Raw genomic sequence first — 11516 nt, forward strand, 5'->3', positions numbered from 1 at the left:
CCCTCTCTGCCCGCAGTCCGGCTTTCATCTCTTCTAAAGTACGGCGCTATGTTCCGTCCCGTGACTTACTGTCAGAAAATATGAACCTGCTGACTTCTTGTCCATACAAACGCAAAAAACAAGGAGGTTTAAGATTTTCATTTCTGGCTCCACAATTTTGGAATTCTCTTTCTCCTGAAATGCGACTGTCTACCTCTCACACCCAGTTTAGAAAGTCTCTTAAAACTTAGTTATTTGTCCAGGCCTATATTTGAAACGTTTATGTATTGTCACGGTAACTGATTGACTCAGCTTAGCGCCAAGAAACCGCTGGTGAACGTGCGCTTTATAAATTACTTTTAACATAACATAACAAGATTGGCAAGACACCCTGATGGGCCCTCACATGCCTACAATCTCCTCCCGGACTACGACTAGTACAGCCATGCTATCTCTATGCTACTTATCCCCCCCCCACTTGCTTACACAGAGCGGGCATTCGCCCTCAGGCTGCTTGCCCACGCTGTGAGGTGGATCCAGCAGACTTCTTACATATGGTGTGGATGTGCACGAAGACGCAGTACTATTGTCGGCATGGGCTAGAGACCTCTCTGATGTTTTGGGATGGGAGCTCCCTCGTTCCCCCCTTTTGATTCTTTTTGGGGTACTGGAGGATGTCGATGTAACACATGCTGAGATATTTCTGGGCACTGCCCTCCTGATTGCAAAGCACGACATAGCTCCAAAGTGGTTGAGTCCTAGCCCTCCAATCCTCCCTCAATGCAGGCGGGTCATAGACTATTACACCCAGCAGGAGCGGGTGGTCTCTGAATCGCAGGGTTGCCCTCAAACACATGGGTGGGTGTGGGCGAAATGGCTGGGGCATCTACTGGCCACAGAGTTTGGGGTCCGCCCCTACGCCCCCTGCACTCAGGCGAAGAACCTGGGGGTATGGTTAGACACAAAACTCCCCTTTGAGTACCAAACTAGGCGGGTGGCAGGCGCATGTTTTGGAGTCCTGAGGAGCCTGCGTAAAACCGTGGACGTGCTGCCTACCACAGCCAGGAAGACCATGGTTCATGCCCTGGTGACATCGCGCCTGGATTATGGCAATATTTTATATGTAGGTGCAACGACGAAATGTATACTTAGACTACAGGGTGTGCAGAACGCTGCAGCTCGTCTGGTTCTCACGCGCCCGAGGAGGGCCTCTTCGAAGGCAGTGCTGGATCTCCTCCATTGGCTGCCGATTAGAGAAAGGGTCTTGTTCAAGGCCCTGTGCATCTGCCACCGTATTATTCAGGGGACGGCTCCTTCCTGTCTGTCTGAGTTACTCACTCCTTATCTCCCAACACACCAACTGAGGTCTAGGGGGACAGGTTTGGTGTGTGTTCCCGCGATTAAGAGAGGTAGGATGGGCGGGCGCTCATTCCGCTTTCTGGCTGCTCAGCAATGGAACAGACTCCCCTTGACCCTTCTGATGGAGGCCCGGGAGGGCACCTTCAGGAAAAAAATGTAAACTGATCTTTTTCCTTTGGGATAGTTAGGAGGGGTTAGGTTAGGCTGTGGCTATCTGAGCAGTTGCACCGTAGCGCGGGGACACACTGGCTGAGTGTAACCATGCGCTCTATAAATGTGACTATTATTATTATTATTATTATTGTTGCTAGAGGCCCAGATCAGCGTGTACAGTGTACGCTTATACTTATAATTGCGCTGTCATTCTCTGTGATTATGGGGTCTTCCTTCATAATATATGCTTTAAGTGCCAAACTAACTTGTTTCCACATGGCCAGCTCCTTTGGCCTTAAAATTAAATAAAGTTAGTTTGCTGGAGGAGGAGCTACGCTACGATCTAAGATGGCTGCTTAAGCTCCTGGCTCCGTCAACCTCCGCCGGCAGCTCGCATATCCTGTCATTTATCCTTTACCTACGCCGGACTCCCATGTGTATGAAGCTCGCCTGATACCGGTGGTGCAATCCCGGACTCCCTAACATACTGGGTGGTGGAGTTATGTCGTGTTCCATTTTCGGCCTACTCAAGGGCTGAAGCCGGGACCTCGATTTCTAGCCCATCCGGGCTGGAATTGATCAACAGCGGCTGTGGAATCAGTGTTTCGTCCGGTCTTCCGTACTCGGATCTTTTTCTGCATCTCCGATCTGCAATCCAGTTACCAGCTGGCACTGAGGACTCGGTCTCGTGACACAGGGTGTGCATCGTGCGCCGCGGTCGGGGGCCGCTCGCCCGGAGACCCTGCTGGGGACGGCGGTGTTGAAGGGGGGTCCCCCACGGTCGGCGAAGGTGTCGTGATCACCAGCTGAGGGAGCGCCTGCTGTTGCCATCGGCTTTGTGTGTGCCTGGAGCCTCGGAAGTGAGTCTGGGGCTCGAGTCCTGCTTCGTCTCTTTGGGGGGGGGGGGGGGGGGAGATGGAGAGGACAGATGGCGCACCATCGTTGAGGTCCGTGATGGCCGCCATTGGGGCGCTCCACTCCCAATTCACAGTCACGTATGACCGAATGTCAGAAACGCTGGGAAATATCTGCTTGCGACCGGACGATGATGCTGCGACACACGATCAGCATTCTGTGGTTCCAGTGGAAGATTTGGCCTACTGTTCTGAGGTTCACGCACGGCAGCCTGACTCAGCTCACGTCGATGATTTCCGCCTCGTGAATGTTGCACCTAAGACCGTAGTTAGCTTTCCCGGTATGACTCCTGCTCGGCGAAACATCGTTGCCGAAGGTTTTGATCGCCAAGAACAGCTCTTTAGTGACCGTCGGAGAGGTCTGCTTATCTCCTTCATCTTTCCCCGTTGGTCCTGTGGATGCCGCCATCTTGTATCCTGTCCCCGGTCCGATTCAGCTGCTTCGAACTGCTATGGACGTTTCGATTACCACATGAATACTGTGGCTTGGGTGGCATGGGTTTTCATAAAGAATCGCACTGGTCAGGGCTGACTTCATCTTGTATCCTGCCCTAGATCTGATGCCACTGCTTTGTACTATCTGGGACGCTTCGCTTTCTGCGAGATTGCTGGCTTTGGCGACGTAGATTATCGTGAAGAACCGAACTGTCATGGTTGTCTTTGACTTTTGGGGTTAGCTACGCTTTGTGATCTATGCCGGGATTGTACTGTGTATCTCACTGGGAGTCGGGTGGTTTTGGTTGAGGTCCTCCCCCATATTGGTGCTTAATACTTGCTTTTAATAATGGACAATATGTTTTGGGGAGGTCGCTAATGGCGGGGGGTATAGGTGGCCGGGAGTATGTTTGTTCTTCTCCTCCTCCGCTTTCTTTATTTCCCTTCTTTGGGGTGTTCCGGGGCGACAGGCACGCTGTTAGTGGGGTAGGCCGTAGCCATTACAGGGGTGCAGGGTGGCGGGTGTTGGGGGGGTTTGTTATTTTAGTTTGTTTTGTTCTATGGTCCCCTTTCTTTCTTTCCTCTTTCTTTGGGTAGGGTATTTCCTCCCTTACAGTAGGGTTGGCTGTCTCTCCTTAACTTTTTTCTTTCTCTGTTTGGCGTCTATACTTGCCTATACCTTATTGTCTCTGGAGGGTGGGTGTGCTCGCTAATCGCTTGCTATTACATTGTCTTTTATTCCTCGTCAGCCTCGGCGGGCATAGTGTGCCCAATGTTCATATTGCTCATCACCTGGACTTGTTTGCACTGCGTGGTACCTCCCCCCCATCTCTTCTTAACTTCATGTTATGGTGTGACGCCACCGATAGTACAGCCACTTCTGTTTCTTTATAACTTTAAAATTAAACCTTTGATATCCTTCTGCGTTGAGGCATATACAATCTCATGCTGTATCTGTATTGTCGATATTATTTGGTCGTATATGCGTGCATGACTCCTGATCTGATTCCTGTGTTTGCGGCCGGCCTCTGTGGTTGTAGGCCTGCGCTTGTCATACTTTGATTAACTCAATAAAGGTTTTTTTAAAAAAAATATATATATAAATAAAGTTAGTTTATCACAAAAAAAACACTAATACCATAGCACACCCAGACTCCACCCATCCCTGAACTTTAAAAAAACCCTCACGCCTGTAAACACCAGTCATCCATGACCCATAGCACTCCTCATCACCCTAAACTACTTATCCTTGAACCCTAAAAACTCCTTTCTAAAACTCCACCCATCCTTGAATCTATAAAACCCCTCACCACCCTAGGTTCCAGCCCATACTGAACCACAAAAAAATCTCTTCACCACCCCAGGAGCTACCCATAATTAAACCTTAAAACCCCTCACCAGCTCTAAACTCTGCCCATTCATGAACCCTAAAACCACTCAACACCCTCACACTCCACCCATCCCTGAAACTAAAAAAACACTTTCTATGCCTGAACTCCAATCATTCCTGGGCCCTAAAAACCCCTCATCACCAAATACATTACCCATCCCTGAACCCCAAAACCCCACAGTAGTCCTAAACGCCACCCAAGTGTAATGTAATTTGGAAGTTTTCCTTTAAATGATCTTTCCTTTAAAATGTTTCCTTTAATTTTCGTTTTTTCTGTATTTTCTTAAAAATGGTTTTCCATTATTTGGTTTCCTCCACTGTGGTTTCTCAGTTTTCGTTTTCCATTTATTCACACTCATCAGAACCAGAAAGGTGCCTGAGAGTTTGTGAATGAATGGATAGAGAAGTGGGTGGGGTGTAACAGGGAAGAGAGGCAATGCACAGGAAAAAGAACATGTGGTTGAATGTTATTCTTCATTTTAAGTTTATTTGATTATCATGTGCAACAGAAATGCTTTATAAAATGTCCCTCAGTATAGAGCTGATCATAGTTTTATGTGGTTAGATGGAATTCTAATTTAGATTGGAAGAGCATCACCATCGTGAATAAGACACACAATGCACATTACAATTACATATCTATATAGATGATATACTTGCTTATCCTAGGAGAGGGGAGGGGTAGGCAGATCTAGATATTCAAATAGCATGAAGTATTATTCTATACCGTCTCTAATCCTGGTAAGAAGCAGAGACGAACAGGTCTCTTATTTCACTGGGCATTTCCCCGGTGGGCAGGAGCACTTGACGTCCAGTTTTGAAAGTCCTGGTGCCCCTGTCACTTACCCTGGCTCCCAGAGATTAATTGCAGGGGTGAGAGAGAGAGAGAGATTGGTCGATGAGCTGAAGGGAGATGGTTTGGGCAATTTTGGCGGGTTTGCTTTTGGTCCCCCTATTCGTTTCTGGAAAGAAGTAGGGAGGTAGAAGCTAATAGATCACATGTCAAGGAGGTCAAATGTAGGAGCTTTAGAAGGTGAATGGAACAGAATATAGATGGGGTGGTTTAGGTGTAGCAAGAAGTGAGGTGAAAAGGTAGATCTCAGGTTGAAAATGTAAGTGTATCATATTCAGTATTTGTACGAGTTATGGTAAGGCAGTGCAAAGGACTACATTAGAAATTAGGATGAGTAGTTCGGTGTTTCATGGCAGCCAACTATCATGGATACATTATGGGGAGGTGAGTTGTGGCATGCCGCAGAAGAATGAACCAAGTTTGTATGAGGGTTTAATGAGGTACGTGAATATTGGGAAAGTCCAACTGAAAGCTTGGTAAGAATAAAAATCGATGATACTCATCATAAGAGGCCAGAGCTCAATGCGAGCTAATGATTACAGGTGGGGCCCACCAGCATTCGTTTTTGGGGTCAGCACTTACTTTTCCTCATCAGAATTTGACTCAGCGCAACGAAGAGAAAAAAACAGGGGAGGGAAGAAGGAAGAGAAAGATGGAAAATAAGTAACAAAAGAAGTAAGCGGGGATGAACAATAGTCTATAGGGGTGAGATAAAGGGACAGGGAGTTGCTGGTGGTGTATTAAAGAGACCGGAGGTGGAAATCAAGACTATTCCGCCTTGGTATTCAACACCCTGACATTCAATGCCATGAGCTGCATGCTTTTGAGCAAAACTTTGGGCCCGTCACTTTTGCAAATTCATACCAAACTCTGCTATGTCTAAGCACTGAATGGCAGCTTGTAGTATTACACAAAATAATGAAAATCCATTTACCAATATTGAAATGATTAAAAAGGCTGAGTCGACCTTAACAGTATTAAACTCCAGATCTTCCGACTACCAAACATTTCAGTGCTAAGATTTAACCTGATAGTAAAGATAATGGGTAACTTTTTTTTTTTTTTTATCGGGGGTGCGGCATGTAACATTGTTCATTTTAACTAATTAAGATTGAAAAGACACACAACAACAAGAGAGTAAACCATGATGTGCGGAATGATAATAAAAGGAAACATTTAAACATGGATTTGTAGCCTATGTAGAAAAAAGCAGAAACCTCCAATTTGCAACATCTGGTCTGGGAGGGGAGTGAGGCAGCAGAAGAACAGAGGAGGAAAACAGTGACTAGAAACACAAGACAGATAGGTTGAGGAAGAGATCCTGAGCAGGCATCACCTTTTCTTCTTTACTTTACTGTTCTTAAATTAACATTGACTAGGTTGGGGTGGACCTGGGCCAGAACATAATGACTACAATGTGGACCAGGAAAAGGAGAAGAAAAAACAAAAGTAGAAGAGGCTCCCCAGGAGGACCAAGACTAGGACAAGAATGAGGAGGAGGATGAAAAGGAGGACTAGGAGGAATGGGATAACAAGAAACACCAGAAGGAAGAGGAGGACAAAGATCAGGACCTCCTGGAAAATTGAGACAAGCAGCATGTGGAGGTCAAGGTCTAGGAGGACCACAACAGGATCACTAGACTTAGAAAAGACAGTGGGTGTGATATAAAGTCTCCATAAAATAATAGTTCCAAAGTGACTTTATTGTAGATAAGTGTGCCAAAAAAATCAGGAAGCATCCTGCAAGCCCAAGGTCCAGGCAGCAACTGAAATAGTGTGACCCAAATGCTCCAACTCTTGAATACCAAATTTACACTTGCTATGCCTGATGGTTAACCCAGTTTGTAAAAAAAAACCATCTAAAACCTTTCCCCAAAATTGGATTGTGTGTTTCACTGTTTTCCTAAAAAAGACAACAAAACACCAAAAAAATACAAGATATTGTCTTGATATGCTTGCATACCCTCCATATCACCAAATAACTTGGCCATGAACTTTTGAAAGATGCTGGCCACAGAAGGTAAACCAAACGGAAGCCAAAAGGTATTTGTCAACTCCAATTGAGTTCACAAACATTGCGAGTTCTGCTACTCCGATGCAAGTACAATTCGTGATAAGCTGAGCACAAATTCATTATAGAAAAAACGTTCACACCTCATAAATTAGCTAACAATTCATGCATCTTCGGAATAGGATGGCAATCAACAAGTATATTTTTGCGCAGATCGGCACACAGTCTTATACTTCCTGATTACATTCTGGCAACAGCTGTTGGAGAACTCAATTCAGTAGACTCAATAATACTTTCAGAACATAAGATCTTTAAAACGTGTTTCATTTCCTGCCTGACACAAAGTGGGACAGAAAGCACCTTATGAACTATAGGATGTGAATAAGATTTGAGTTTAATTTGAATTTGATGCTCAAATCCTTCAACCACGCACACTTTATCTCTGAAGACAACACCAACCTCACAAAAATTACATTCCATAGCGTGGCTATGAACATTATTGGCTGAATAAGCGATGGGTAAATCCCAAACAACTACTGGATTTTCAGCACGATGTACAAGATACACACCAATCTTTGCTAAATCTTGTTATTCAATAATGTTAATTCCTTTCACAGCAATACATACATTTGTAGTAGTCTCTCTTCCTAAACGCTCTAGTCTTGATATAAAATAACCAAATCATGTCATTATATTTTTCAACAAAAGCTTTACGATGGACATCTGATGGACAAAGAGTAATATCATTCCTCGATTTATCACAAAAATGTTAATCTCTTAAAATTGTTAAACTGCATCTTGAATGTGCCATAACCTGTAGGGCAACATCTCCAATTGTTGCATCAGCCAAAGGCCCTTTTACCAAAGTAGAACCTGTAATAAAGTTACACTCAATTGTCGAAATAACACTGCAGCGTTTGTCACCACACGAATCCTAAGAAATATCTACCTTCCAATTGTCACAATATTCTTGCTACTTTTGCATAAAGCTTGAAAATGATGTGTTTTTTTCTGCACAATGAGCAACTAGTTCCAATAGCTGGGCAAGCTGGATTGTTGCCATGACGACTTTTCGATCCATGCCTATATCAGAGAAGAACAGTTTTTTTTGTTGAATTCTTCCATCTTTTGCCAGTTGCCCTGACTAAACACACATAATCTCTGCCAACATCCAGATCATAGGTAAATAACTTATTAACTGGATTGTCAGCATTCAAAGATTTAGAAGAAACCATGGAACACTCAATTCCTTTCGCTTAATCCAGGACTTCAAAATGAGTTGGGTTTCAGCATCACAGCAACCTTTCCTGTATTTTCCATTGGAAAACAATTGGTCATGAACATAACAGATCAGGGAAGACAGACAAAGTGGAGAGGAAAAGGGTATAAGGAGGGCCTCGACCAGGAGGAGGACGGCCATGAACAACAGAAGAGCTGCTCCAGAGCTTCGGGTCCATGCGTCAATAAAACAGCCAGTTTTGCTGTTTTGCATTCTGGGGTTGTAGTCCCAGTTTTATAATGGACTACAAGTCCCAGAATCGTAGCAAAACCAAGGGAAGGAAGAGCTGCAAAATTAAGGAGAACTTCTGCTGAAACTTTTGAATCCATGCTAACAGTATTAAAGACGAATCCTCGTGTCCCTACAGTGTGTTTGGCTTAAAACGGGCCAGGCTGATGGGGACCCATGATGTAGGTCAATGTAGCAGCGCAACCTATAGCTTTTCGCACCGAAAACGCGGTTGTATAACTGTAATCCGAGAACGCGCTGTGCGCATTATGCCGTTAACCTAACAATGGAAGATGTTACAATTGTGAGAGCTGATGGGCGAGTGACACGTGAGAAAGTAAATAAATGGCCGTCTCCACTTAGTACGTTTTTTATGATCTTCGCCCAGCCGTCTGTCCCGCTCACCACCCTCTCTCTAAAAAAATCCTTTATCTCAGGCTTTTTTTCTTTTTACAACAAAAATATGTTTTATTCCGCTTACCTCCAAATGTCAGCAAAACGATGACCCTTTTCCCCGAAGTGAGCTTCTTTCACTGCGACCTAAAGAGCCAAATACACGTCTGTCTGTCCACCCCGGACTAACCACCAGACACTCCTACGCACCGCTGAACAGGGGAGTCGGCGCAGCGCAGCCCCCTCAGGTGCCTCAGCTCAGGAATTACTTGTTCTTGGAGAGCACAAGGCACAGGTGCGTTCCGGTACTACGCCTACACCCACCGAGGAGACAAAGCAATGGCGCCGCGCACAGGGTCATTCTGGCCTATTGAACAGTGTGGCAGTGTCCGGAGGGTTGGTCTGATACGGCAGGGCGTAGGTCGGTTTTTTGGTTGTTACTGGCCTGTTTTATGGTCCGGTGGTCGTGGTTTTCGCTCATTCCCCAAATATTACCACAAACAGCAGGCACTGTGTTCAGTCTACGATACCTTCCGAAAACTCCTATAGAGCAAGGGGTGATGTATCAAGATTCCATTTTGTGATTTCTAAATAGCGATTTTTAAGGAATCGCTATTTAGAAATCGCAAAATGGAGGGTATGTAGAAAATCGCTATTTTTTAGCGATTTCTTAGTCTTCCTTATTTGCGAATTCGCAATTTGCGAATTCGCAATTAAGGAATAATTTCCCATGCATTCTTATGGGCCAGGAGGCCCATAGGAATGATTGTGAAATATTTCTTAATTTGCGAATCGCAATTTGCGAATTCGCAAATTGAGAATAATTTCAAGGGTGCAGGGCTGTCTCAAAGACACCCTGCTGCACCCCTGAAATTTACATGTGTGTGCACATGGAGCACATACATGCCCTATGGGCATGTATGTGCGTCACATGCCACCTTCACAAATGTCAAATAGGGCATTTTTAAAAGAAATCGCAAATTACCACCAACTACAAGTTGGTGGTAATTTGCGATTTCTTAACACAAATTCGCAATTTCTAAAACCCACATACATCGCATTTAAGGAATCGCAAAATTTGCGATTCCTTAAATGCTTAAGCAAAATAAGGAATCGCAATTTATTGCGATTCCTTATTTTGCGATTTTGTGATACATTTAAAAAAATGCAAAAAAGCCTTTTGCGATTCGCATAGGCTGAATTACGGCCCTTGCGAAGCGCAAAAGGCTTGATACATCTACCCCCAAGTCTTTACACATTCAAAGCCTACCCTGACCTGTAAATGTAGGTCCCGTTTGTTTACTTTTCTGACCACTTTCATTTTGGTGCTGGGGTCTGGTGTTCCTATCTGATCCTGATAGCGTGGAGGGTATGTGAATGAATGGAATAGTCTGTTCAAGGGTCAGCATTACAAACTGTGAATATGAGCGGCCCAGTAAAGGGGTTGCGGTGCTCCACAGATCTCATCATTCCCATGGGGCTGCTAACTGCTCTTACCGGCCCACAGAAATTAAAGAAGCCGCTTATAGTAAGGATCTGAGGTTGGAAAATGTATAAATTAACTGTGTGAGAATGGTCCTATCATGCAGTTAAGAGGCTCTGTAGATGTAACAACCCAGTTGATAATACATGCTATTGTTATATTTTTTTACTTATATGTACCACTATTCTTTGAAATCAGTAATTTATGGGGAACAAATAATTCAAAGCTCTGTGCTATATGTTCAGAATCAAGAATGGCTTTGCACCCAAATACTTGCAAGACCTGGTATGCCCATATCATCCTGTCTGCCTGCTACGCTCTTCCATGGAAGGGAAATTCAAAATTCCCAAATTCAAAATGGTGAGAATGGGAGGGCGCTCCTTCTCCTTCCTTGGCCCAACCCTGTGGAAATCTTTACCTGACATGATGTGGAAAGAGAACTTGCACTCCAACTTTCGCAAGCAATTAAAAACTTGGCTTTTTAACCAATAATTCTAATTTAGGTTTTCAGAGTTTCTTTCAGGACCTGCGCTGGGAAACCCTTGTTGGGTAGCTGTGCGCATTAGAAAATTAAATTAGCATAACATAACATTAAACCACTCTAGAATTGGGACGTTAATTTAGTACGGCTTCCACCCTGAGCCAATGCAATTCTCTCAGGGCGTTAGACATGCTGGACATTCTAGGGAGTCCACACAGCAATCTGGCGCAGAATTCTGCACCACCTGAAGCTTGCGCAGCACGTCCCTGTTTGCACCCAAAAACAAGATGTTTCCATAGTCCAGGCGAGATGTAACGAGTGCCTGGACTACTGTCCTCTGGGTAACAGCAGGGAGCATCCAAATAATTTTCTTTAACCATTTGAGGATGGTAAAACAGGTGGCAGCAGTTTGTACTGCCTGTTGTTTCATCGACAATTTATTGTCGATAATGAAGCCAAGATTGCGGACCTGAGAGGAGGGCATAGGTAAAGGCCCCATTTCGGCGGGCCAATGTTGAGGGCCTTAATGTTCTATATTTTTACCAAAAATGAGAACCT

General features: G+C 44.6%; 1 non-coding gene across 1 annotated transcript; it reads left to right on the top strand.

Annotated features, from left to right (window-relative positions):
* Positions 1-9954: 9954 nt before the first annotated feature.
* LOC144783575 (small nucleolar RNA snR46) lies at positions 9955-10153 on the top strand. The gene has a single exon (XR_013601526.1). It is a non-coding gene; the product is annotated as a small nucleolar RNA snR46 (small nucleolar RNA).
* The last annotated feature ends 1363 nt before the right edge of the window (positions 10154-11516 follow it).

The sequence above is a fragment of the Lissotriton helveticus genome, chromosome 9 (assembly GCF_964261635.1).
Source record: "Lissotriton helveticus chromosome 9, aLisHel1.1, whole genome shotgun sequence".
NCBI lineage: Eukaryota > Metazoa > Chordata > Amphibia > Caudata > Salamandridae > Lissotriton > Lissotriton helveticus.